This window comes from Zonotrichia albicollis, chromosome 1 (assembly GCF_047830755.1).
Source record: "Zonotrichia albicollis isolate bZonAlb1 chromosome 1, bZonAlb1.hap1, whole genome shotgun sequence".
Lineage (NCBI taxonomy): Eukaryota > Metazoa > Chordata > Aves > Passeriformes > Passerellidae > Zonotrichia > Zonotrichia albicollis.
In genome coordinates, this window is record NC_133819.1 from 131,262,920 (window position 1) to 131,290,107 (window position 27,188).

At 39.5% G+C, this 27,188-nt stretch overlaps 1 protein-coding gene across 2 annotated transcripts in view; it reads left to right on the plus strand.

Moving 5' to 3' along the window:
* The first annotated feature begins 3,866 nt into the window (after positions 1-3,866).
* RNF19A (ring finger protein 19A, RBR E3 ubiquitin protein ligase) overlaps positions 3,867-27,188 on the plus strand; it is a 57,769-nt gene continuing 34,447 nt past the window's right edge. Inside the window, exons 1-2 of one of the 2 annotated variants that reach the window (XM_074554346.1) lie at positions 3,867-4,129; positions 7,046-7,201. The gene's annotated coding sequence lies outside the window, so the exon portion shown is untranslated. Of the gene's footprint in view, positions 4,130-4,363; positions 4,758-7,045; positions 7,202-27,188 lie in introns of those variants that run through there. The other variant, XM_074554354.1, reaches the window with a different exon arrangement.

The window sequence follows — 27,188 nt, forward strand, 5'->3', positions numbered from 1 at the left end:
TTCCGGAGCCTTGTAAGCTGAGCGACATCTTATATGGGTTTAGGAACACTTTTTGGGTTCAGGCACTCAGATTTCTCAACCTATTTTTATTCACTGTCATTGTGGCTGGAAATAAACCTAAATAAATTTTATTTATTTAAACAGATTTTCTTTCTTGCAATAGGCATGTTCTAGCAACTGCAGCTCTATATATTATCCATCTTCTACTTCTACTTTTTCTTTATTGACTACCACAGAAACTGATTAGATCAGATGATGTAATTCTAAGATATCTGAGATGCTTGAAATAGCTATGGAAGCCTTTATCTTTAATGTTTTATGACATGCCAAAAATTTGGAAAGTTCTCAGCTTGCACATTATTTACTGGTATCTTGCCACTTTGTAACTTGGATCAGTGAGATTGCATCTATATTAGATAGCTCTATTTGTCACTAGTCCATTATCCTAGCCTTGCCATCATGGTACACAGGTATTAATTTTTATTTTTTTATCTACTGCACTCACTACAATTTATGACAATCAGTGCATGGCAAATAATCTTTCACAATGGGCAAACAGAAACCTGATGGTATTCAACACTTACTCCTGTTCTGTGCATTTTCTCTCTTAGCTGTATTTATATATAATATTTATCAATTATATAGTGGTATTTATAAATATTTTCTCTTTTCGCATGTCTGATTTCTGTTTTGCTATCCATGTGTATTGCAGATATTTTAATTCATCAAAGACTTTTATCCTCTCTTCTCTGGTTGCAAGTCAGAATGCATTTCCATACTACATTATTTCCAGAGGCAAAATTGATCTGGACAGTTCCCTTCCTTCCCTATGCCACTTGCTCCTGCTGCCACATCAATCTTCTGCAATGCTTTTTGTGCAAATGCAGCCATCTGTGGGGCAATACTGTAAGACAGATCAGTAAAATCAAGGATGCTAAAAATAAAGTCTCCAGGAAAAAAAATAAATTGGCGAGACAGCTGAGCTGGAAAACATAGGAGAGTGGTGAATCTTCCAACAAAGGGTGTCTTCAGAACAAGATGAAAGAAAGATCAAGGACACAAATATGCATGTCAAAAGGGGAAGGGTTGAGGACAGGTTTTTTCCCCTAAAAATGACGGGCTGGAGACCAGATGATGAATTCCAGAACCTGCCGGAAACATGAAATTACCTAATAAAAACATAAAGTTTGATTTTGCCAATTTTATGTTGAAGACAATAGTTGAATATTCAGATAAAAAATTTCAAAGGGAGACTCAGTTGCGGGATCAGAGACATGAAAACATTTACCCATCATATTTGATACTCTTCCAATATGACTTTAAAGAAAAGACCACCAACACATGAAATTCTGGCCCAAGGTGCCGATTTTACACTACCAGATGAGACAACAGTGTTTCATATGTAAATATTGAAATTATACTGAGGCCAGCAGTCCACAAAGCACTTTCCTTCTTCAGCCCTCTCTGCTCACCTCTCTTCATGTTGATCTGATTTTTACCCTTCCATGTTTGACAGCATGTTGTGTGTGCTTATGCCTCCTCAGAACAACCAGATGATTTGCTGGGAGGGCAGTATTTTTGTATTGTGATATAATACTTTATACTTTTCTGCCAGCAACTGAATTAAATACCCACAAAGGTTAAATCCTAGATGTTCTTCAGAAAGTGTTTTGGAAAGACAGGCTAGTTAGCATTCTTAAACCTTGTATGCCTCACCAAATGCAGTGTGTGTAAAGTATTTCCTCTCTGCTCAAGAGTTTGAGCAGTCCCTACTTTTCCTTAATACTTCTTTGTCATCCTGTTCTATAATAATAAGCTAGCAAGCAAGCAAACAAATGTATCTTCCTTACATACCAAAATAAACAACTGCCAGTTTTGGCATATAGCTCATGCAGAAAAGAGTTTCTTTCTTCCCTATGCTTAGTGTATTTTGTTAATTGACTATTTTGAATACTTCTGATGAAAAGCACCTACTTGGCTGCAGGCTCTCTACTGCCAAGTTCTCAGCAGGGTGGCTGGCTGGAGGTTTGCTTTGTCCCTCATCAGCTTCAAGGAGAAACCATCTCACTACCACAGTGACTGCTCAATGCCCCAGTGCAGAATTTTAAAACACCAGGGTTCTGTTCCCCTCCTAGTCTCCAGCATTAGCCAAGATATTTCAGAACATTTGTACTGATTTGCTGAATCCCTCTGGACATTTAGAAAGTAATATATTACTGAATTGCTTTGCTGGCTGGTTTTTGTTTTATTGGTAGCTGCACATTTGAGCTGGTAAAATGGTTTGCTGTTGCTATTCCAAAATTTGCTCACTAACCTACCATGCTATTCTATCTGCTAACCTTTTTGTTTCTCTCTTAATTTTCTTTCCCTCACACACTGCCATTCTTGTCTTTTTCTCATTTTATGAGCTAATTCCCTTTCTCTAATTCCCTTTCTCTGTACCAAATCGCATACATAACAAAGTGTCCAAGATTTTACTCTGCAAGTTGTTGTATGTAATAAACTTCTGTGTATCTTATCCAGGTGAACACAATGGCACCACTTACACACCCTAAGTGACATGTACATGTTTGCAGCACTGGAGCCTGAGCAACTCACCTAGCCACTGGCTTTTACAAGCCAAGAGGGAACTACCGTGGTTTGTACACAACACGCCAAAATTCCAGTATAATCTCATTGGTGTTACCCTTATTTTCCACTTCCCCTCCCTGTTTGTTCTAACTGCCTATTCTGTCATTTCAGATTAAGTATCTCACCATGGAATCACTTGTATTTACTTTTAATTTGATGTACTGGAAGTAGTCTTATTGACTTAAACGGAACTATGCACATAAATAAAGGTAAGTATACGTGCAAGTCTTTTACTGATGGTACATTGCAAATCCCAGAGGAAAAGCATGGTACATTTTATTAATTTTACTATCTCTGCACATGTTAAATGCAGGCTGGGTGATTAATAACTTTTTCCAGAGTAAGTTTTCAGGTTTCATACCAGCTTAATGGAAGAACCACTAGTCATAAGCACAGGATCAGCTCCAGTTCCACAGAATTCTGAAACGGCAGCGTAAATGATTAACTAGGGGGGAAAAAAACCCACACGATTTAAATCCAATGTAAAAATAATGTAGGCAGAGAATTCTGAAACATGAGATTCGGAATTGGGCCAGGAGTGGAGGTCAAGAGCAGCAAGCCGGCTGTGGGAGAGGGCGGCAGCTACGACGGGGTTGCAGAGGGAGGGAATCCCGTGGAAGACCGCACGGAGGTCGGTGGCCAAAGGAGAGCCCGACCTCAGGGACGGGCGGGCGACACAGGTCGGCCGGAGGCAGCCCAGGGCTGGGGCTGCGGGACGCCCGGGGCCGACTCTGCTCAATGCAGAACAGGGCCATGCCTGAAGGAACAGATGGGGGCTCGTGGGCAAATTCTGAGGCGGCTTCTGTTTCAAATGGCGGGGGGGGGGGGGGGGGGGGAGGGCGGGGGAAAGAAGGTAAATCTGTATCTCGCAGCACGGAAACAAGGTTTTGTCATTTTGGCAAGTGAATCAGCGCTCAGCAGCACGACCTATTGAAACGCCCCGATAGTTCATTCTTCGCCACGCACTTTTCCATTTCCATAGGTGTGAAGCCCACGGAACTGTACACGCATATAACGCTGTACCTTGTGCTGCTACTGCGTCTGGCAGCGCTGCGGCGTCCCCCGCCACGGGGGCAGAGACACCGCACCCACCCCGCCGGCTCCGAGCATCCCCCGCAGGGCGCCGGGGCCGGCAGCGAGCGGGGACCGCGCGAGGCGCCCCGGCCTCACCGTGGGGTCCGCAACGCTCCCGCCCGCCGGGGCCGCCCAGCCGGGGGCGGGCGAGGGGCGGCACCGCCGTGCGCGTTGAGCTCAGCGCGTCGCGGAAACCGACGGTCCGGGCGCCGCCTCCCTGCCGGGCAGCCCCGGCCCCGGCCCCGGCCCCGCGTCGCCCCGCCCCGCCCCGGCCGGGCGGTGCCGCCCCCTCCGTTCCTCACTCGCACTCACACACACACGCATAGACACACACACACATAGACACATACACACGGAGGCGCTTCCTGCACGGCGCCGGGCTCGGGCGGGCGGAGCAGCGCCGCTTCCTCCGGCCGACTCACAGGTACCGGGGGTGGGTCCGCGGCGGGGCGGGGGGCGCCGAGGGGCCCGGCGGTGGCGGCGTCCCCCGTCTCGGGCCTCCGCCGGCGGCCGCCGCCCTGAGCGTGGCGGCGGGTGAGGGGTGGAGCGGAACCTCCGAGCCGGAGCCGCCTCTGGGAGGGAGCCCGAGCGCGGGGGGGAGAGGGCCCGAGAGCGTCCTGGGGGCCGGGGGGAAGTCGGCGGCGTCCCCCGCTGCTGCTCACATTGCTGGAGAGTGAAGTCATCGTGCCCATTGTCTCCCCCCGGGCGGAGCGGCCCGTGGCGGAGGAGGGGGGCACGGCCGGCCCCAGAGCTCGGGGAGCCCCGGGTGGGTCCGGCTCGGCCCCGACGCCGTGTGCGGGGAGGAGCTGCCGCCCGCCGCCAGCCTGGGTGGGCCGCGGGGCCCCTCGGCCGGCGCCGCGCTCCCGCCGCCCGGCAGCGGCCCGGGGGCCTGGGAACTCCGGCACTGGAACTTGCGGGGCACCGGCAGACCTGGCGCGGGGAGGGGAACGCGAGCAGCTCCCGGGCCTCCAGCACCCCGGGGGCAGCGTTCGCACCTCCCCCCGGAGAGCTTCTCGTTGACCTCTCCGTGTGCGTTGCCCAGCCCGGATCCGGTGGGTCGGAGGAGTTTGCAGGGGTAGTGCATTTCGCTGTGAAAGCGGTGGGGGACAAGCAGTGGGAATAGCCCGCGTCCTGCCGGGTGTTTTCCTTGCATAGGTCCTTCTGCAGAGCTGGGAGTTTTCCACCTAGCAGTTTGCTAGACACACACAGCAGCTACTGCAGGCGCACCTTTGAAAGATAGGGAAGAATTGGTAACAAACTGTGTGAAAGCCAGCGTGCATGTAAGTGAGCTGAAGAGGTGATGGCTGGCAAAGGGAAGGCTCTTTCTGCCTTTCTCGTTCTGCTCCAGTACTGCCTCTTGACAGAAAGAAATGGGGCTTTGCCAGAGGGGTAGGAGTGAAATGGAGTTATGGAGATATACCAAAGGGACAGCAGTAGAATGCTGTTAGTGCTGAGCTGAGAAATCAAAATTTGAAGCCTTCGTGCCCTTGTGGTTGCTTATTGGATATATGTCTGTGTTTTTCCATGAGGAACACAACAAATCGTGTTTCTGTTGAAATACTGTAGTTGGCATTGGTACTGATTAGAGCTCTATCTCAACTGTCATCAAGGATAGCATTATTTTATTAAGCACAGTTTGGGGAAACACATCTTGCAGGGCTTAATTCTGGAGACAAAACTAAACATAAATTGATTTTGAGAAATAATTTTCCCCCTCAGTGTTTTTTTACTCACTAATCTTTTTGTTAGTCAGAGAACCATATTTCACTGTCTGATTAAATGTTTCTTTTTAAATTCGTTGGAAAAGAAAGTTTCTGGTTTAATATCCAGGTCAGACTGAAGTAAAATTCTGAATTGCCCACCTAACAGAATTCACTTGAATGCTTAGAAATGATGGCTGTGTAACATTACTTAACAGTTTACAAAATCTGGTACTTATTTAACTGTAAAAATTTAAATGCTTGTACTTCAAGCTTTCAGAAAGCTGAGAAAGCACTTTTTTATTCTTAATTGCATGTGAACTCAGCCTGTTTGTCCAGAAAATGAAAGTTTTGCTTTTGCACAATGATAATAATGCTGATCTTAAAAACGAGTTCAGTAAAAGGCTTACATATGTATAACTCGTCTTGTGCATATTTCTTGAAGTATGCCAGTTTCAACTGCATTTTATACAATTCAGCATTTGTAAAATGCTGAATTCAAGCTGTTATGTTTATGTTGTCAGCTATTTTTGATTTTGTGGATATAAGATCATAATTTCTAAAAGAAGGAGTTGAAATGTTTAAGTGTGTTTTTCTTTTCTCCCCTTCAACTTAAATCTGTCAGACCAATGACACATTCCTTATGCAGAGCAATCATCAGATTTTGATTAATTGTACTAGCTGAAGCTCAGGAGGAAAGAAGATGCTTGACAGATGTATTTGTTTACCTTTGTAGTGTGTTCAAATTCTGGTCTCTCCATTAGTAAATGAATCATTAAAACTCCCTTAGCTATGAGATTCCCAGTTAACATTTAAAAAATGCATTAGGAAAACTTGGTTTATGTAAATATTATCAACCTGTGAAAGAACACAAGCCCTTGAATTCTTCTGGCAGTTAGGTAGAGGCTTTTGTGGTGGAAAATATATGTTATATGGTTTTCTTCTCCCATATTCTTAATTAACAGTGTTTAGCTATGAGAAACAGGGGAGCTACTATGAGAAAAACTTCAGACTGAATTTGTTTGGTGAGTAGGTGATTCTTCCTAACTAGTACAGTAGGTAGAGTCTTCTCCCCTGTTTACTGGGCCTGTTTGATCTGTGCTTAGTCTTATTAAACTATTCCTTTTAAAGATCCAAAACAAACACCACTCCCCTTCCTTCCAGGATGACAGTGTAGGATGCCTAAATCTGTTCAGAGGACTTCTGAATGCTGGTTTGGAAGCACTAAGAAAGATGTTTGAGCTCTGAAGTACAGCTTTAGTACTCTGGACCACTGTCCTCTGATGGCCTTTAGCCGAGCTGGTGCTCTCCATTATGGGGTCAGTTTACTCTGGCCCATGGTCAGACATCCATATTAGCTTTGTGATTTGTTTTCTGAATTGTACCTAAACATCATGTACTGGCCTAGCAGAACAAATTCAAGTACCTGAATTAAATGAACTGATGGATACATGTTTTGGGTTCTACTCCTAGTGTGATTTTTGGTTAGTAGCTGAGATGTGAGTCAGTCCAGTTCTTTCTGAGGGTTGGTGCATCTTGAATGGTTGGTAATCTTTGAATGATTAGTAAAAGTATTAATTTTAACACTGGCTTATCTATATAGAAGTTGATTTTTGATTTTTGTCTTGTGTTTGTCTTAGCTGCGTTTCCATTGTGCCTTCTGTGTTAGCTGATGGAAGATGTGTAGCTGAATAAACTGGTGTACCTAATACAGCTTCAAGACCCTGGGACTGGTGTTGGATCTTACTGCTAAAAGCCATGTGAATTGCACCTGGAGATAGACTTCTACCAAGAAGGTAAAAAGTTACATTCAATCTTAGAGAACTGATTGTTTTTATTAGTGTTGCAATTTACCATTTTTCCCCAAGTAGGAAGAATATGGAAGAGGCTGTATCAGTACCTCTTAAAACAGTTGTTTAGGGTTTTTTTTAATGTTCCTATTTTTTTGCAAGAGGAGACTTCCTTTTCTTCATGAGTCTCTGAAGTGGAAGTTTTATTCTTCTTTTATTTTAATTTTAGTTAATTTCGAGTAGTTCGTATTTTAAATCATCAATGAAATAATCTTTAAGGAAAACCATATACCTTTGTGTGTTGTATATAGATTACACTTGAGATACTGTTGTGGTCTGTTTTAACCCAGGAAGAAACTTTCAAGTGAAATTACACTCTTCCCCCTTAAGTATTTACTTGAGGGATTACTTCAGCAGATTTCTTCAAGCACTTAAAAATTTATTTCTTGGTGCATTGTAATAATAAATAGGTGTTTAGTCTCTTGCTGATATTTATGTATTGACAGACTTCTTCCAAACTTGTGTAAACTAATGCTCACCTCATTATTGCAGATCTTTTTGTAAGTTTATTTTTTAGTTGATGGAAAGAGACTTTGTGGAAGAAATTTCATTCATCTGAGTCATAAGGTGCCTTAGTCTTTTCTTCAGTGATCTTGATTGTTCCACGTACATTTCTGGTGGTTCTCAAGCACTTCGTAACTGTGTTTTACCTTGGTTTTGGTTGCTGGTCCTTCTCTGGCATGAGTTGCTTGTTTTTTCTGTTTTTTTTCCTCTTAATGCAAGTATTGATTCAAAGCAATGAGTATCTAGAAAGAGCTGTAAATGCTGTGTGGGACTAGAATATTACAGGGCTCTACAAGAACTTTTCTTCCTGTTGTGAGCATGTCTTATGCCAGCTTTAGAATGGTTTTTGAGTTTTCAAAGTAGAATTTGTAGAAGGAAGAAAAGCCCCACAGCTGAGCTGTGAGATGTCATTTGTGATACAACCCTTAGGTCTTCCGTCATTATGGCAAGTGAGAAGGGGTTTGTGTGTCTGTTTTGCTTTACTTTCATTGGTGTTAGAGCATACTTAGAAGAATTAACCATACCTTGGGGCTTATCCATGGAACAAGAAAAAGTAGGAGTACTTACATTTTAGGTTACTTTTTTTGTAATGAAAGGATTACTGTAGATTTTTCCACTTTTAAACTGTAGATTGAAGTCAATCACCTGCTGGGCAGCTGGTAGCCTCCTGTTGGACATGTAGCCAGACACAAAATGAGAACAGTTGGTGTGGGGTTTTGGGTTTTTTTGAAGGGCAAGTTTCCAGATATTCACTTTGCATCTAGACATACTGCACCAGTCTGAAAAGCTGATATAAGAGTTATTTTAACATAAAGCAACTTAGCAAAATGACCTAGTGAAATGAGCTTAAAGTTTCATATATACAGGTGTTTCCTCAGACATTAAAACTTCCTCTCTTTAGAGGCCAGCATATCCCCATATGATGTCTTTAGCAAGACAATTAAAGGGCACCTTGCAGAAATAAATGTTTGTACCAATTGAGTTTGGTATAGTCACTTGTTTTTGCTTCCTAAATAGAGCACAACTCTGTTAATGCAAGTATCCTGTTATTGTTCAGCACAAACTGTCATTGTGGGACTATGTCAGTTCTGTTCTGCTTCCATTTATAGTTGAGACAAATTACTGTTAAACAAACATTTTTCCATAGGTCCTTTAGTTGCTCCCATAAGGCAGATTAGAGCTTTCTCTAAATTGGAGCGCCTAGCTGTCCCCTTCTGTTGTTCCATTTAGTGGATGAAGAACTGCTTCAGCAAAAGGACTAACTCTGGGGAAATTGTATGCAGTAAGAATCATGTTGTTTGTTCTCATTGTGTTTCACTGATGCTGCATATCCTTAACAAATAAAATTACCACTTTTAAGTTTCTTGGTTAATGATCAGGTTTTTTACATAAAAACAAACTCTGTGAGCCACATCAAGTAATGAAGTTTTATTTTTATCCTAAAATGCTTAATATGTCAGACCGTTCCAGCTGTAGTGTTTAGGTGCACTGTGTCTGACTTCCGGTGAGACAAATTTACACATATTTTCAAGAAATGTTTTTTTAGGGAGTGCAAAGTGGTCTTGCACCTTAGGGATCTTGTGAACAGTGGAGGTTCAGGTGGGACTGAGGGTTTTGGTTGAGGCATGGGGCTTTGGCAGTGCTGCCTGCTAGTGTTCTGGATATGATGGCACCACAGCACTAGTGCTGCTGTGCCTTGTTTTTATTTTTAAGTATTTATACAAAATAACCTTGTTAACTGCTCTTAGACAAATAAGAGTCTTTCATTGCACCATAAGAGTTGCATTTCCAGAGGAAAAGAGTATTGGTGTTGCTGTGGCTAAATGCGTCATTCATCTGTTTCCTTTGCTAAAAGTACATGGTGCTCAGAACTCACTGTATATTTCTGTGAAACTGGACAAGGGGAGGGATGTTTTGGCAGATCTTCTGCAGTATTGCCATTCAGAACTCAGTCTCAGGAAGAAACATTTATACTTTTTTTAGGAAATAGAAGGCTTTTATTTTGTGTAAATTAGATAGTTGAGGAGTGCTTTAGGCTTTTTATGACCTGCAAATTAGGGCCATGTGCCAAGGCCCTATTCAGTGTGGCAGCTCTTCCTTGTATCAAGATCTAACAGGACTTTCCCAGTAAATGTTTTGAGTATTAATTAACATCTGTACAGGAACTGTGTATAATAAGTGACAGTGCTGACAGAGAGTGGTGACAACATCGTGTTTGGATTTTCTCCTTCATATCAAGATGTGTTATGTAGGGAACTTCCAGGTGTCCCTCAGACTTCTGATAGTGGAAGAACATTTGGATGGGAGTAAATGGTGATTGTGGTGGCATCATTCTACTGGCAAGTTGAAGCCTGATAACAAACATTTTCTTCTGGTCAGTGATTGGGAACTATCTTACTCTGAGTCCGCCTTTCATGTTTCCATGATAAGCAGTCTAATACATTGATCAATGCAAAGAAATGTGTCTGGAAGGTGGAGTGTGTTGAAGGTTACTTTATTTTTAGATTTTGTACTGGGAAAATGACTTTAATCAAAGTGTTCTCCACTGTGTGTCCTAGTGGAGGTGCTCTGATTTTGTTCTACTATTCTATTACGTCAAATATAAACAGAATAAAGCATTTTAAATCACCTTTTTTTCCCTGAGTTGAAGACCTTGCTTCAGTTTACTGAGACAAGCAGCTACCTTTTCACTTTCATTTTACCTGTGAAGCTGTATCAGATACTTACTTTTTGTCTGATTTTGCTTTTTTCAAAAGAAGGTAAGCTTTCCTTTATATGATACTGCTAAAAACATCTTGAGAGACCAGGAGCCCTTTTACTCAGGGTCAGAGATGGATGTATCAAGCTTCTAGCTCCTTTTTAAGTGAAGGGAATGATAGTGCTTATAGTCTGTGAAGCCAGGCTGTTGCTTTACTGAAGTGTAAGATTTTACAGTCAGTGTAAGTTTTATCTGTGGGACAACATAGAGGGGAAACCTAAAAAGCTGTTGTGCACACTGCTCTTCATTTCACACCACCATGGTTTTAAGCCATCTGCTTTTTGATTGAGAGGTTTTAGTACTTAGTGACCAAAAGTATTTTCCTCATAAAGTGACTAGTTTGGGTTTTTTTTAAATCTCATTTCTTTCTTTACCTTCCTATTCCTATTTGCAATTGCACTTTCTTCCCTTTGTGTGCCAGTATGCTTTGTTTGGACTTTGTGGTGGTTTCTTCAGCATAGCTGAAGAAAAGTAGACTTCGCCTTCTGTGACCTGACACCAGGCAGAAATTCAGCCAGGGCAAGAATAGAAGAGAGCTTGTAAACTCAGCACAGGAGTCCTGAGTCTTTCCATTATTAACAATTAAAGATGATTCCAAGATAAATTAGGTAATGGATTAACTAACTCATGAAACGAGAACAAGGGTAAACAAAGAGAAATATCCTGCTTCGCAAGAATTTAGATTATTAGGATTACATGCTGCTTGCATGTCTGGGAAAGGAAGAACAAACTTCCCTGTTTTCAGTGTTTAATTTAGTTAGTAGATAAGGTGTATGATCTGCCAGATTAATTCAACAGCAGAAGATAAGTTTAAGCTATGCAGGAGGTGTTTTTACTGGGGAATGGGTTAAGAAATGGAAGCATCCTGTTTAGTCCTGCCCAGCAATGCCACAGCTTTTTCTTTAAAACAGTAAGCAGTGAAAACAGTTTCTTCCTACCTCCTACACCCTGTCCTAATCAGCATAATATCTTGGCTGGATCTAGACCAAGAACTGCTGATTGAGTAAAACACTAAGACAGTGACATGGTTTTGTTTTCATTGTTCTTTTTTCTGTTTTGTTTCTGAGGTGTGAAATATTGCTGGGGGTTTTTTTAGGGCCATACAGTCATATCCTTTTTCTTATCTCAAATGTCATACAATATTACCTTTCTGTTTTAAGGGTAACAAATAATTTGGAAGTAACAGTTGCAACCTAAATTATCTTTCACAAGCTGTTGGGATCTTTGCACTATCTGCTTTTTAAAGCCACTTTATGGAAAATTACATATGTACAATTAATGTAAAAGCCACAATATGCTGCATTTGTGGGATGAAGTCTCTTAAACTATCTGTAAATTTGCTTTTGTTTCTCTGCGATGGATAAAAATGAAAAAAAAGATATTGGTAATAAAGAATATTTTATATGGTTGATATTTCTTATGAAATGGTGAAAATGCACCTCTAAGTATGCAGATGAATAGTTTTATTGTGCTAAAAATCATTCAGTGAGAGAATAAATTAGAATCCCAAAAGGAAGGAGCTTCCAATTGGCAATGCAGTGAAGAGAAATGCAACACTTCAGGGGAAGCCTTGGGTAGATTGATGCTTTTATCTGTAAAAATGCAGTGTGGGTAGTGAAACTCTGTAAAGTGCAGTCCTTTTGAAGTTATAGCTATTCACCTTTAAAGTTCATCCCTGAAATAGGGTGCTTTATACAGTGTTACTGTGGATTAGTTCCTGGATATGGGTGATTTTGGAGTATTAGAGGATGAAGTCTTGTTTTGGTGATCTGATTTTCCTTCAAAAAAAAGGGGGGTTATTAGATTTAACTTCATTATCACAAGTGTCAAGTCATAAAGACATGTTTTATTGAAGGCAGTACCTACTTGGAATAACTTTATCTTATCTATGTTCATTCTGCAAATGAACATTTGCAGAATGCAGGTGCATTTTGTAGGTGAAGAATGGCTCAGGTTTTCATTGTGTATAGAATGCAAGAACTCTGTCTATTGTAAAGACAGGGAAAATAGCTCTAGGATGCTGGTAGTTTAACTGTTTCTCAGAAACCATGATAATGAATGCACCAGAAATACCAGAAAGGGCAAGGTGTGCCTTCTGCAGCAATTACATGACTGGTTTGGCTTGTAATTGCTTTGAAATGTGAAGGATTGCACATGCAAATGGAGAGTGAAACACATTCTGCCACTGTATGCAATTAATTGTAATTTTAAGGTTTCAGGTAAAAGTCTCAAATGTTAAGAAAGGCCAGAATTAAAGTTGAAGAAGCAACCATAGCTGGATTTTCATTTGTGCCTACCTTTATTAAGTTACTGTTCTTAATTGTACAGCTGTGGTTTTTTGGGTTTTTTCCCCCTGCAGAGGCATTTTTCAAAATACAGTTGCTGTCTCTACTGGGGCATCCATCTACTTTGGGCAGAAATAAACCTAGTCTCTAGGGCAATTATTTCCATTGAATAAGAGATATAATGCAAATAGAGCAAAAAAAGATTTGTATCTTGTCTGAAATAGACATCTGAATCTTGGCCGTGTGTGGTGGGGGTAGGGATGTGTGTACACTATTGATACTGCAGGTATCTTTGATTATATTTACTGAGTAACATGCCCAAGAACTTAGTTTCATTTAGGCTATCTCAGGTCAGGCATCTGAGGTGGTAAATAAATTAATCCTTAATCACGTTCTGATATTGCATCTGTTAACAGGGGTAATAACCATGCTACTTCAGTGGAATGAGTATGGTTTTGACTATTTCAGCAACATGAATCTAACATATTGGTGCTCTGCAATGGCTTAGGGGAAATCAATTTCTGCTTTCCATGTAGCATTATGCAGTAGTTATTTGTTTGTTTATCTGTTTATTTTGGGGGGAGCACAATGAGTAAGAATAAACAAAATCCTGACCAGTGACTTGGTAAGTGTGTACCAGGCAAAGATAGTACTGGGGGGAAGGGATAAAAGCCATGCAGTAAACTGTCATCATGTACATCAGCAATCATTCCCAAATGCAACTTCATCAAGTAAAGAGAATTATTTCTAATGTAGTTTGTGTGTTGTTTTCTATCCATTAAAAATAATAACTGAAGTCATATCAGGAGGTTTGGAAGCTACTTACTAGGCAGACTGCTGCTGTTTGAGCTAGTAGTATTTAATAATTCTGTGTCATGCTTTATAGGGATTGGCTCAAGACAGTATGATCCATGTGCTTGTGTAGAGTGTTTTATCTCTGCCTTTGGACTGTAGAGGATGGGCAATAGAGGAAGGCTTACTTTGAAAGTACAAGCTGCTTCTGCTGGTTTTTTTTTTGTCACTGGCAATGTAACTTTCACTTTCTGCATCATTAATAGTGTTTTATGCAAATCCTGTTCCTATTTAGCCAGTTAAGATTTTTTTTAGGCTGATACCTTAGTCGATCTAAAATCATATCCTTTTCAATACCTAATCTGATGTCTTTGCTTTTTCTCTCCTGTGATTTGGAGAGGCTTTCCCTTCTGTTTTCTGTTCAACTACTCTGTAGAATCTTTCTTGCCTTTGTGGGCTTGTTTTCCTCCAGTGTTTGTGATCAGCCAGTCCATTCTGTCTCTCATACATAATCTCTTATTACTTGTGCTAAAGTTCACAGATTACTTCCCCAAACAACAACTGATGGCTTCCTCACTCTGCAGTCCTCTTTTTTGTTCTTTTATTTTTCTCTTTAGCATGCTCTGATGGAGTTGCTGTTCAACCATCCAGTTTCAGTGCAGGTTTCTGCCTTTCTGGTAGCCACCACTTTGACTGTTGCTAAAATTGCAACACAGTTTAGGTTGAAATCCCACCCTCTCCACATTTGGTTGAAGTTTCTTCTACATTGCTGCCACTTATTAGTTGGATGTTGGAAAGGATAAATCAGCTTCCTACCTTTATTTTCTAGTACTTTGATCAAGGCATATTGTTCACCTGGAAGTGAAAGGAAGATTCTATTCAGTTCTAGGCTGGATCAAGTTTAGTAGAGATATTAGCAAATAAAATACATGCTCTGTGCTGAAGACTCATATTTGTCATATTCCAAAAAACTTGCAAGCATGGATATATTCGCATTGCTGGAAGGGTGATAAAATGTACATCCAAGTTATACAGGCCAGAATTCAAATTCCAGCTTCAGTGTGCTAGTGTTGAACATTTCCAGAGAAAATACTGCAAGTTTTTGATTTATTTTCTCTGCCAGGATAATTTTCTCCATTAGATTGTTGTGGTTTTTTGAGCTGTGGTGGTTTTTTTTTTGTTATTGTCTTAAGTACTTTGGTCGAAATAAGAGTTCTAAAGAACATTCTAGTGTATAACTTTCAGCCCAGTTTGCTTGAGAAGATTCTAAGCAGGTTGGAAAATAGGATGTTAGAGTGGGAAGTGTCAGGCAGTCATAATAGTAACTAGCCTTTCTTTTAACAAGAAAATACTTCTTTTGAAGTAAATTGCTTGCTAAACTCTAAAAATGAGGTGGGTCACAGTGCATTAAACTTACTACTTTATTTTCTGTTTTCAATAGCATGGTTATATTTTTCCAGTTGGACTTAATCTGGCTGTGTGCTTGCATTCTCCTCCCCCATAACATCTGCTCTTTAACCATGAGGTGCTGTATCCATCCTTGCTTTACCAACCTGCTGCTGCTGTTGTAGGGCTGCTGTGCTCTGTTGTGTGCTGCTGGTATCCGGCACCTGTAGATTGAGTTCTGGTAAATCATTGCCTTCTGGAGTTAGTGTATAAGCTAGTTTGGAAACTTGGCTAGCAGGGCATTGTTAATTTAGCAAATAACCACAGTGATTTAAAATGTTAATACTCATTACCACCTTCTACTTATTAATGACTTTCTCTTGGAATTTACTAACCTACAGCCATTCATATAACGCAATGAGTGTCCCTGCTCCTATTCACATCCAAAGATTTAGCTTAAACCTCTGCTACAGGCAGTTTAAACCAAAACCCTGACCTCACTCTGAAGAGTAAAAGGTGGTCCTGTTCTGAATTGGTGCTTCAGGGTGGGTTAACCTGCAACAAGAGATAGCATGGGCCATTGCTTGTACTTATTTAACCCTCTGAAGCTAATTCAGTCGGGGCTGCTTCTGTAGGATCTGAAAATATGTAGTGAAGCTTACTGAGCGTAAAGTTCCTCTATACCAGAGCCTCTTGCTGTGTACATTGGAAAAGTTGTATTCTCTTTAGTATTTAAATATTTTAATATTTTAAAATGCATTCATATCTACCTACATTCATGTTGATCCATGTCTGTCTACATTGAGTTGCTTTGTGCATTGTTGGAGGAATTTATGTTAAAATACAAAAAACCTGCAAGCTGCCTAATTGCACATTAATATAATTCTGTAAATGCATTTTTTCATGCTGAAATACATTTCTTAAAGGTATATTTAGCTTAATTAGTCTTAAGCAAGTCCAGATGTTACTGTAACTTCAGTGATAACTGATTTATAAAACAAGAAGTATGTTTGAACTGAAACTGAGGGCACATTGAAAACAAGATGTAGTATCTCATGGAATTATGCAATCTAGTTTAAAGGGGGATTTTGTGTTGTTAGCTTGTTTGAACTATCATATCTCTAGATATTTTACTACATTATTTTGGTTATGCTGAGGATTTTCTTCATATATTTACAGCTTGAAGTGACATTACTGTTTTCTTGTCACTGTGATCATTTATTTTATGCTTAGGGCCACAGAGCATGCATGGCTTGCTAGTAGTGTGAAATAATACCCTGTGGTTGCTTTCTTGTAATAAAGTAGCAAGATAAATATTAAATTATATGTTCTAGCAGGTAACATAAGGAAATGCTTGAAAGATCTGCTGCACTGACGAAGTTTGTTTTTCAGAAGTTTAAATAGCTTTTCAATGAAATTATACACCTGCTTCCTCTAATGCATTTGTGTAACGTTTTTTCTTTGGAACTGCAGGAGGAAATAAATGGTTTCAAGTAAACAGTGAAGCTCCTGACTTCAAAGTACTTCTTTCAAAAGTGAAACAACTTTCCTTTCTTAAATAAATAAAAACCAAACATAACTTCCCATCTTACATTTTTTATTTTATGTATAAATCTGAAGGGATTTTCATCTTGAGTCTTTCATAGCAAAAGAACTATTTATGTCAAACACCTCAAATTAGATTATATTAGGGACATGGTTTAGTGGTGCACTTAGTAGTGTTAGGTTAACAGTAGGACTCAATGGTTTTGGGTGTCTTTTCCAACATAACTGATGCTGTGAATTTGTGTTGGAAAAGGTTTACTTGACTTAATTTTTCATACCTTTATTGTAGTGGTGTAAAAAGAAAAGTTTTCCATGGAGATGAGCTCTCTTGTTGAAAGAGGCAATACAGATAATTTTTTGTAGTGGTACTGCAGGGCAGTGTCTTTTCTTCTTCAGTGACTCCTTACCTAGAGTATCCCAAAAACAGACTAGATGGTATCTATCTCATGCTTTGCTTAACCAGAACATTACTTAAGGAATATAATTAAAATAGAATAGTTTTTACTGGCAAAGGTTCCTTAATTAGGATGTCTGTAGATACTTGATTTTCAAATGCATACAAATATGCAGAATTGTTGGATGCCCTTTTGTTTTTGTTTTTCTTACAACAGCTTCAGTAGTGAATGCTGCTGAAATTCTGTCATGTTGAGGTTTCACTGCCAGTTCATTTCTTCTGCAGAGCTGACCTGTGAGGATTGCTTCCCCACATTCTCCTGGGATGTCATGTGTTTCATATTCTTGCTATGTCTCTATAAGTGTGTGGTTAGCATTTTAAAAGAGGTGATGCTTTTTGTTTGCTTTGGTTTGTTACCAAAACTTTAATAAAAAGTTTTCTCCTTTTATATTGTGCTCTGTAATGAAGTACTTTCAGCAATCTCTTGGAAATAATGTAATTTCCAAGATTTTTACTAGTTCAGCTCTATTTCACGGCAGCTTTTTGGTAACTTTGGAGAAATATTTATCAAGTCCATGATTGGTGAAATATTTTATTCTTGTTGACAAGCCAGAGCAGGTGTGAACTACATACAAATACAAGGACTATGTTTTATTAACTTAATGATCTCCCTGGCTCAGTAAGGCTGACTTCCTCTTACATTTATTCAGGGCATAATACTAAATATTTGTATCAAAATTGTGAAGTTATTTGGCACAAGAAATCTGTCACAGCTAGATGAGATTCTACTTTGATTCATTAGAATAAAGCTACTTTAATTCCTTTTTAAGGAAGCTTTTCTTCTCAGGCTTGTTTATTGGTTAGAATCAGTTACATTATAATATAGTATATATAATATATTGCTTTTCATCATGTATTTGATATTTTGGGAAAGATTAAAAATAAAAATCAACACACTTGCTGGAAAACCAAGATACTAATACACATTTATATGGCTGTAAAATTTTAACTTCAAGGTTATCTGTGTGTTTTAATGCTTATAACTAGCTTGTTCCTCAGCAAAAATTGTGGGTTAATACTCTTTTTTAAAAGGCAGACTTTGAGTTACTAGAACATCTGAAATCTAAGGCATCAGTTAAAAAATTCTCCTTCTTGCCAGTTGTGCTTGCAGAGTATTCTATATCTAATTACTATATTTCTGAGGCATTTAAAATAAAGAGGAAAAATAAGATTTGGAATAAAAATAATTTTTTGAATAACTGGATTGGTGTTACAACATTAGATTTCTTAAAAAAAATAATTAATTTGAAAAAATGTGTGGACTATTATAGAGGTTATATGTAATGAGAAGGGAATATGGAAATTAGAAGGAGTTATTTCACCCTGTTCTGTAGAGGAAAAACTAAGAAAGTTTACTGATATGCAGAGGATCGGAGTGCTCCTATATTCCTTTTCTTTTGGTAGCTGATACTTTAAATGACAGGAGTTCAAATTTCCCCTCCGCTTTTAAAATTAAACCAGTCTGAATCCAAGTTGCTTCCTCAGCCCAGAATGGTTAAGGACATAAATTATATGTTGGTTTGGAGAGACAAGTTCGTTTCTGACCCCTCTGGGTGTCTGGTGAAAACTTGGCAGCTTGGGATTAAATCAGAGTCAGCTGAAAGACATCCAGCCTGCTCCAGGGTGATTCTATCCCACCTTTAATAATGCTTCAAAATGAGAAAAAATGTGCTGTCAGTTTGCCATAAAATTTATTATTAAGACAAAAACGGTTCAGGATTCAATTTTGTTAATTTCCTTCCCCCATAAAATAGTTTTGATTGAGGGACTGGGGGGTAGGGAGAATATTTTGGTGCAAAATTGAAATTCAGGTGATTATTGTGGTCTCTAGTTGGGGTTATAGTCTGGTTCTGTTGTTCTTTTGTATATGCAATTAGACAGCTGTCTTAAAATGCCATGTGCCATCCTGAATCAAAATAATCTGGGTATTGACTGCCATTTTAACTTTTTGTAGAAAGGGTTTCTCTTGAATAGCTAGCTTCTCTGTTTTTTTTTTTTTTTTTAATCTACTTATTTTCACTCCTCTTAAATAGCAGATGGGACAGACCAGAAGAAATGGTGTTCAAAGATGACAGAATTTTGCATTTGCATGGGAAAGCGATTTCAGAGCTTGTTGGTGTCATTGTATGTTCCTTCTCACAGTTCACTGAAGGAAGTCCTAGTGAAATGTAAATGCATTATCAACAACGTGTCTGTAAAATGGAGGCCCGGAGTTGTTGGGAATAAAGCCTCTTGTGTGGCAAAGCTGGAAAGCAAATGAAGGGTTCACTGTCATTTGGCACTGATGCTTGTTTGGCAGCCCTCCCAACTTTCTTATCTTGGCTGGTGTTCCATCAGTCAGTGAACCTGGATATGGAGCATGATGCATCAGAAAGACACCTCTGATATGACATAATATAAAGAAAAAGACCCAAATCTGTTTTCCTTTTCTGAACAATCCATAGTTACTCTACTAACTATCTGTTAAAACTATGATTTTTAGATCAATTTGTCTGTTGAAGTTCTGTCACTTTAAAAAATAATGATTCTTGTGTAAGATCAAAAAAATCAATGGTGTTTCTTCTCCAGACTTGTTATTTCAGCCTGATTAATTTCCTGTTTTTCTGCTGACCATTGACAAAAGGAGAAACAAGTGTTCTCCAACTGTTTGTAAATCTAGAAAATATGTAATTGACTGTATTACAGGTGGCTGTGTGTGGCTGTAAATGATGCAGAGATTTATGCAGTACTTCCCTCTGTCAAGCTCTGGTCATGCTCTTACTTCCCTGGGTAGCACTGCTGTTCCAAGGCTTCACATCTTTCTGGGTGGAAATTCAGTTCTGATATTAGAAAGATGAGGATAAGTTAGAACTTCTGTCCTCATGTTATAGTGTGAGAACAAGAATATATTCAGTTGGTTTAGTGGCAAATTGAATACTGATTTTTGAAGGAGCAGTTCTTGGAGTTTTTTGTGTTTCATTAGGCTGTTGGGTTCATTGCCATAGACTTTCTTGGGCATTCACAGTGCTGAGAGAGAGATTTGGTATTTCTATGGATGGCAGTATAGAAGGTACTAGAACATACTGGCTGGGAGATAAATGTACTTTTTGAATCTGAAACCACTCTGACAAGTTAAAAGTTCATGTTTAGGGCCTGGGACCAATTGAGAATTTGTTGCACCTGTCATTTGCACAGTGGAATCTTACATAGGCTGCAGACAGAATCCTGAACTCAAAATTGGGAGTGACTTGTTATGATCTGGTGAACTTGGAGGGTAATCAGGAATGTTGATTTATTTAAATAACAACATGTGTTTTCTCATGGCTGCTGATATCTTGAAATGTAATAAAATTGTAATATCTTGTATGATTTATATTTGAGTAAAATATAGATTGGCCTTTAAAAATACAGATTGGCCTCTTCCTGTTGAAAGACCATGTCTTAGACAAAAGCTATATCCACTCGCTTTCAATCAAGTACCTGAGCACTTTCAACAGGGGTTTTTTTAGCATGATGTAGTTCATTCTGTAATTTGCAAATTTATGAATTAGTAGACAGTTGGAAATTTGCAGTTTCTTTTACAGAACATAATCGAATTAAGTAATTGCCTAAATAGCTTTTTGAAAATAAAATTGGGGATTACAGTAGTATATTATTGAAATCCTTTCAGGACTTATATTTCTGATTTAGTTTGAGTGATAATATAGCTGGTTTGGCCTTTTACATATTTATTTCTTGGTTAGGGAAGATTGCTTCGCTTCGGAGAAGCAAACCAAGGCCTTCAAGCTCTTAAAATCATTTTGTCATAACCTTTCCTTCTCAAGGTATCAGCACTTTCCTGTTATAATTTACAGAGTCAATACATTAAATTCTTTGAAATTGTTTTTGTCTGTTTTTTATCAAGTGTTTGTCTTTCCTTCTAGCTACATATGTCTTTCCTTCAAGGATGAGAAAAGTGTACTGTTGAATGGCATTAAATACCTCCAGGCTGCCATTACATACTGTATATTTTGCCAAGCAGAGGAAAATGTAAAGGGTCCTTCTCCAGTGATGTCAGTCCTGTGCAGGGTATTGTAAAGTGAGCAGGAGATAAGAGAGAAACAGTTTGTACTGGCACAGTCTGTGGATATTTGGGACAGATGATGGAGTTACATGTGAAGGAGCAAAAAACATGCTTTGTTTCTGTTCCAAACGGTGGTGGGATTTTAAAAGGTTTTTGAGGACAGCCCATGGTGATGAATGGCCTGGTGTGCTACATATATCAGAGCACAAGCAAAGGAGAGCAAGTTGTGGAGTTATTGTGGCTTAGTGCTTAGCAGCTCAGACAGAGGAGGCTGATCATTGCTGCCATCCCAGCCTGCCTGTCAGCTAAGACATGTTCTCTGCCCATTGTCAGCTTTTCTGTGCATTGTCTCTGTGAGAGTTTGGCAGGTCACGTTTCTGGCTGCTTCAAACATCTGCCTGTAAAATGAGTGATGCCTCCTTAAATGAGTGATGCCTCCTTTCTCTTTCCTCATGCTTTGTTTTTAGAATTTATACTATATATGAAAAAAAGCACTTACACATGTGATAAGTGTATGATAGAAGGGAAATATTCTTGGTAGGTATTCATTTGGACTGGGGCTGCTACATCAAGTAAACATCAAATAATTCCTCTTTTTAGGAGTTTGTTAGAAGCTCCAAGTGTAGTGTATCCAACTGTGTATACAATACTTAGAACTGACACTATCTTTTATAAGTAAAATTAATACTTCACATTGTGAAACCAGGCGTTCAGGTTTTTTGTTATATTTCATTCAAAATGTAGTTGGTCTAAAGCAAAAAAACCCCCACCAAATATTGTGAGAATATTTGAGAATCCAGAGGAAAGGTTTCCTAATGTTTAAAAATACAGTGCAACTGCTCTGAGAATGTTATAATGTCTGTATTTTGGATCAGAGGTTGGGGTGGGTTTTTAAAATTTTCTTCTGCTTTTATTTTCTTAGAGAAGCCTTGTTCCATCTTTATTTTATTTCTGTGAAAATTTGCAAGGAATAGCAAATTTTTAGAAAGTGGTTCTGAGCATTTTCTTGAAAGACTGATTGTTGTGGCACCAAAATTCTGAACATTTGACATACAGCCACGCTTTTTCAGCCATGGTAGCAAGTGGTGAGGTACTTACATTTTGTATCACAGCTGCTGGGCATCAAGTCAATGATCAGAGACTCAAGTGAGAAGGAAGAATGCTTCCTTCTGCTCTTGATTCTGTCAGGATGAGAGGCTTGAGACAAAGTGTGAGCTGTCTACTTTCAGTTCAGAGGATGTATAGGAAAACATGATGGGTAGAGGCAACAAGAAGAGGTTGAAGGAAAAAGGATAAGTGAGGAGGAGTAGGAAGAAAAGGTTGCATGAAGGAACTGAGGGTGATGTAGACTGTAACAGCTGGTTTTAAACCAAATCTCTCTTTTTATGACAGCTGTCCCTACTTCACAGTTTTGCTGTCAAACTAGATCACCCGCAAAAGAAAATTATAAAAGGAAAGAAGAGACTGTTTACAGGTCCTTAAGCCCTGCTAATTATTGCCCAACATCTGGGGAGGAGTGATGGAAAGGTTTAAATGAAGCTTTGCCATGCACAGCCCTCTCAGCCACCACCTTGTCTGTGTTTGCTGTTGCAGGAGCATGGGTTTATTTCACGGGGTTCTTCCTTTGAGATGTATTCCACAACCCCTAGTTCAAAGCACGCTGTAGCAGACTGTGGTGTCCTTGAGAGAAGGCATTCTTCCAGGTTTGTTGTGCTCCTCAGAAACCCACTGGCCAGCGTTAATCAAATCTGTCACGGGGATAGGAGTTTCAAAGAGAAACTAATTCTAGTTAATGCTAGCTAAGTCTTGTCACTTGGTGTCTGCAAATTATTAAATTGCAGCAATTCGTGTAAGAGAACCTTCTCATGTCCTGGCAACAGAAAAAATACTGTTGCATTTAAATCATTAGACAACAGCCACGTTATTTGGAGTGTGCTGGGATAGAAGCTTAAGATAGGGAATGCCAGAACAAGGAGTCTGTGGCACCTCACTTGTAGAGTGTTTGTAGTGTTGGGCAAGGCCCTTACAGAATATTTAGGTGTTTTCCTATATGCCATCTTCAGACTTTCAGGTGTTGATCAGCAAGTCATTGCTGTCAATGATCAGTCTAAGTTTTGGACCTATACACTCCTATATTGGTACAAAACAGCCTTAGAACTTTGGCAGCCCACAACATCAGACTCTCATTTCAGGTGACAGCATTAGCTTTGGTGTTTGTTTCTCATTTTGCAAATTTGGAAAATAATCTTCCATTGCAGAATTTCTATGAAGGTTTCACAGGACTGCTTTGAAGATTGATTTGCTAATGATTTTGAAGCCTTCAGTCTGGTAAAAATTTCTTAAGGATTTGTGTGGTATTTGTGAATTCAGTGTTGTATAATGTTGTTATAAAGCAAAACATATACAACATGTAGATATGGAGCCTCATTTAGTATGGAAATGAGAAAAAGCTGTTGCTGGAATGAGGCCACTCCAGAAAAATCAGTATGTCTGTGTGATTCTGCAGGAAGTTCAGAAGCTGGACACAGCCTTTTAAGATCTCCCCATGGTCTGGAAATGACTGCTAGAGCACTAAGTGGCATCCACAGAGGTTTTCCAGCTTCTCTTACTGCAGCTCACCTACCTGATGCTGTACTTCTCATTTTTGGGGTGCGAAGCAACTGCCCCCCTTAATTTGTGTCTGTCTGTCCTGATAGTTGGATCTTTGTTGTGCACAGGGGAAGGGAAGTCCTGATGTCCCTGGAAACAGTGACAAGGATCAGGTATCACAACCAGCCATCATAGGTGCTGAAACTGGACCAAAATTTGCATTGCCTTCCAGTGCTACCAGCTACACTGTCAGATGACTGGTTGGGGGGATGCTGAATTTAGTTTTTATGGAAACCTTGCTTTCTGGAGTCCTTGATTTTTGAGCATTCAAGTGTGCAATATTAAATGTCCTAATAGCTCTTAGTGTAGCTTTCTGTGCCTCTGTTACCTGAAGAGTATTTGATAATACTCTTCAATATTACTCTTCAGTTATACTAATTTGATAATTTGTGTGTCACAAGCAGATAACTTATTTATTGGGAAAGGACTTCCTGGGGGGGCAGAAGGAGGGTAAGATTTTGTCTTTTGTAATCACATAAGCAGTGGTGAGATGGCAATTGCTTTCACTTTGCCAGGTATGGTATGGGTGTGTAGAACTTTCATGTACTAGAATTAAGTATACTGTAGGAAAAAGTTCTATATGAAAAACTGAGTTGTTTAACACAAAGGTTTTGCTGGCCTTGTTGCTAGAAAAAGACTTGGTAGCTCAATTTTTTTTGGTGGATCTCAATACTGTAGACAAACATGAAAGGACTAGAAAAAGTGGTTTTAGTAAGGTAGAAAATAGAAGTAGAAACCAGAGGTGTCAGAAATACTGAAACGTGGACATGATCCAAACCTCTATATTAATTTCCTTCTTTGTTATCAGGCCAAACTTAAGGAAGGAGTAGGTGACACACAATTACTCTACACCATTAAGTACTTGATAAGGAGAGGGCAGTTTCTGGACCCTTGTGGGTTTTCTTTTACTGCCCTGAGAACAATTTGTGTTACATCCTCCTCCTCTTTCCCTTCTTTCAGTAATTTGAGGTGAGGTCAGATTAGTGAACAAGCAATACTGCATCTATGTGTCAATTGTATAGAATTCTGCTTTCTATGGTAGGTTGACTTTCACTCCACACATTTCATATTTCTTTTCTCTTTCTCATTTTTCTTCTCTCCCCTTCTGTCTCAGCAGAACAGTCTTGTAGGATTGGGCTTCAGAGACAACTATGTTACTGGACATTTGGAGCGTAAGGAGAGAGGGACCAAGACAGGGAAACCTGTGAAGTTTTAGTAGTGCTTTGCTCTTCCATTGAAAAGCCACAAATGCAGCTGAAGGTGCTGGAACTTCTCTAATGGGGAAGTGTGGGCAGATACAAACTACCACAGTTATATCAAAACCAAAATTTAAACTAAATGGTGTGTTTTAGTGTAGCTGTTATCTTCCCAGAAAGGAACAATCAGCCTGACCAGAAGGTATTTAAAAAGGCTGCTCTCAGCATACATTTAATTTTAGGTTAAGGCTTGCTAGTATAAGTAAATAATATAAGTCTCGTGAGTTGTAACAATCCCTGTTTGGGCACAGTGTTGTGCCATGTAAGTTGACCTGGCATATTGTTCTTCTAGTTAATTTGCATTTATCATTCATAATCTCTACCTGTACTGATGTTTGAATCCTTTTTAATATGCCCTGGCCTTTCAGCTTCCTTAGGTTCCATCACACCACTCTCACAGTTGTACCACTGTGATAACTGCAAGGTGACAACAGATTTGCTCTGCAGAGGAGGGATCTTTAATAATACTGGCTAAAACTGCAGCAGAGTACTTCTGTAGTTGCACACAACTTGAAGAGAGTGAGGAATCATTTATGTTCTTTCATACAGTATTTGATAATTTTCTGTCCCTGGAATTATTTGAGGATTAGTAGGATTGCAAATCAGAAAGGTCAGAAATAAGGACAGAAAGTAAATTGTTACAAATACTTTTGTTCATAATCATAAAAGATGTGAGCATGAAAGAAGTGAATGACGGAACAGCTAAAAGAACTTCAGAATTAATTTCTGAATAACTGAATAACTTTTCTGTTACAGCTTTTTTTTTTAGTGCAATCTTGAGTAATTGTTTAGAAAATAGAATGAGCTCCCCTTACTGAGAACACAGTATACCAGAAATGGTAAAGAAACTGCATTTGTTTCAGAATAGAATTTGTTATCTACTGTGTTCACTCATAGACCTGAAGCTTTTAAATAACTATTAAATCATTAAAGGTCCTGTTTTATCAACTTACTTAAGTTAAAATCATCTGATTTAAATGTCTCACTTGTAGACCACTAGAACTCTTTTGACATTTTATATGCCTTATTTCTCAGGTGGAGACACTGAAAAAGTTAATCCTACAATGCAAACAGATGTGCAACCAACATTTTTGTAGGGGACTTTGGTTCCTCAGTAACAGTGATTGCGCTTGTTTTATTCTCTGTTCTGGCACTGGTGCACAGTATGATTCATTTTTGTCTCCTGCTAGCTTTAGCAAGGAAACCACACACGTACTGCAATGTAACAAGGCTAGAGAGTACATTTCAGACTGAATATGAAACAATCATCGAGAATATTTATTTGCTCAGTTGAAGTTTCACCCTGCATTATAAAGCAGACTTGCAGAAAAAAAAAACCCTCTTGCACAGATGTGTTTCACATTTGCTGTAGGCACTTCTGTGCTGCCTGAAGAATGGAGCTGGTCGAAACACTCTATTCTGAAATCCTAAATACTTTCAGAGTTTGTTTATTCTTGGTGTTTCTTCCTCTCCACCCACCCTGAGAAAACATACCACATTTTAAAATTTGTTTCAATGGCCAAAAGAAAGGTCTGGGTTCAGACTAGAGCTTAGGAGTTACACCTGTGTAGTAATCCTTACAGCTGAGGGGAAGAAAGCTGTGATATCCAGATTTGATACCCAGATTTTCTAAAGAGCAGCTGGCATCATGTCCAGGTATTTTGTATTGATGTAGTCTTGCTACTGTAAGATAGCAAATACAGGTTTGTCCAGATCACAGTGCACTGAGTTGGAACGGGATAGTAAGCTACAGTTAACTCAGTAATGGTTGGTAGTGTCACCAGGTTATCTAGAGGCAGATGTAACCCTTTGTGAATATGAAACTCAAAGCTCTTTGTGTTTGGTTTTTGTTTAAATGTCAACATCTTCTCTAGTTTGTCTGGTGTCTCTGTCAGACGCTCAGTTTGCTTCCCAAGATGATTTCCATTAACAAACAGACTCATGTCAGGAGCCGTGGAAGCTAAGTGTCATTATCTTTGAGAGTTCAATGCAGGTTTATAAAATCCATGTTATGAATCTGTTTCAGAATGCGGTCCTCAGTGAGGGTTCTTCTGTTTCATCTAGCACCTGCTGGATGTCAGGTAGAAGCTCTGACTGAAGTGAGGAGCCTTTTATTATAAATATATGGGGTAGTTGAGAGTAAGGCATGAAGATGGTTGCAAGGTCATTTTGCTTACAGACTCGAGTGTGAGGATCTGTGACATGAGCCATCACACTTGTGAGTGTGCCTTGGTGGTTTTGTGTAGCTTGCTGAGAGTGAAT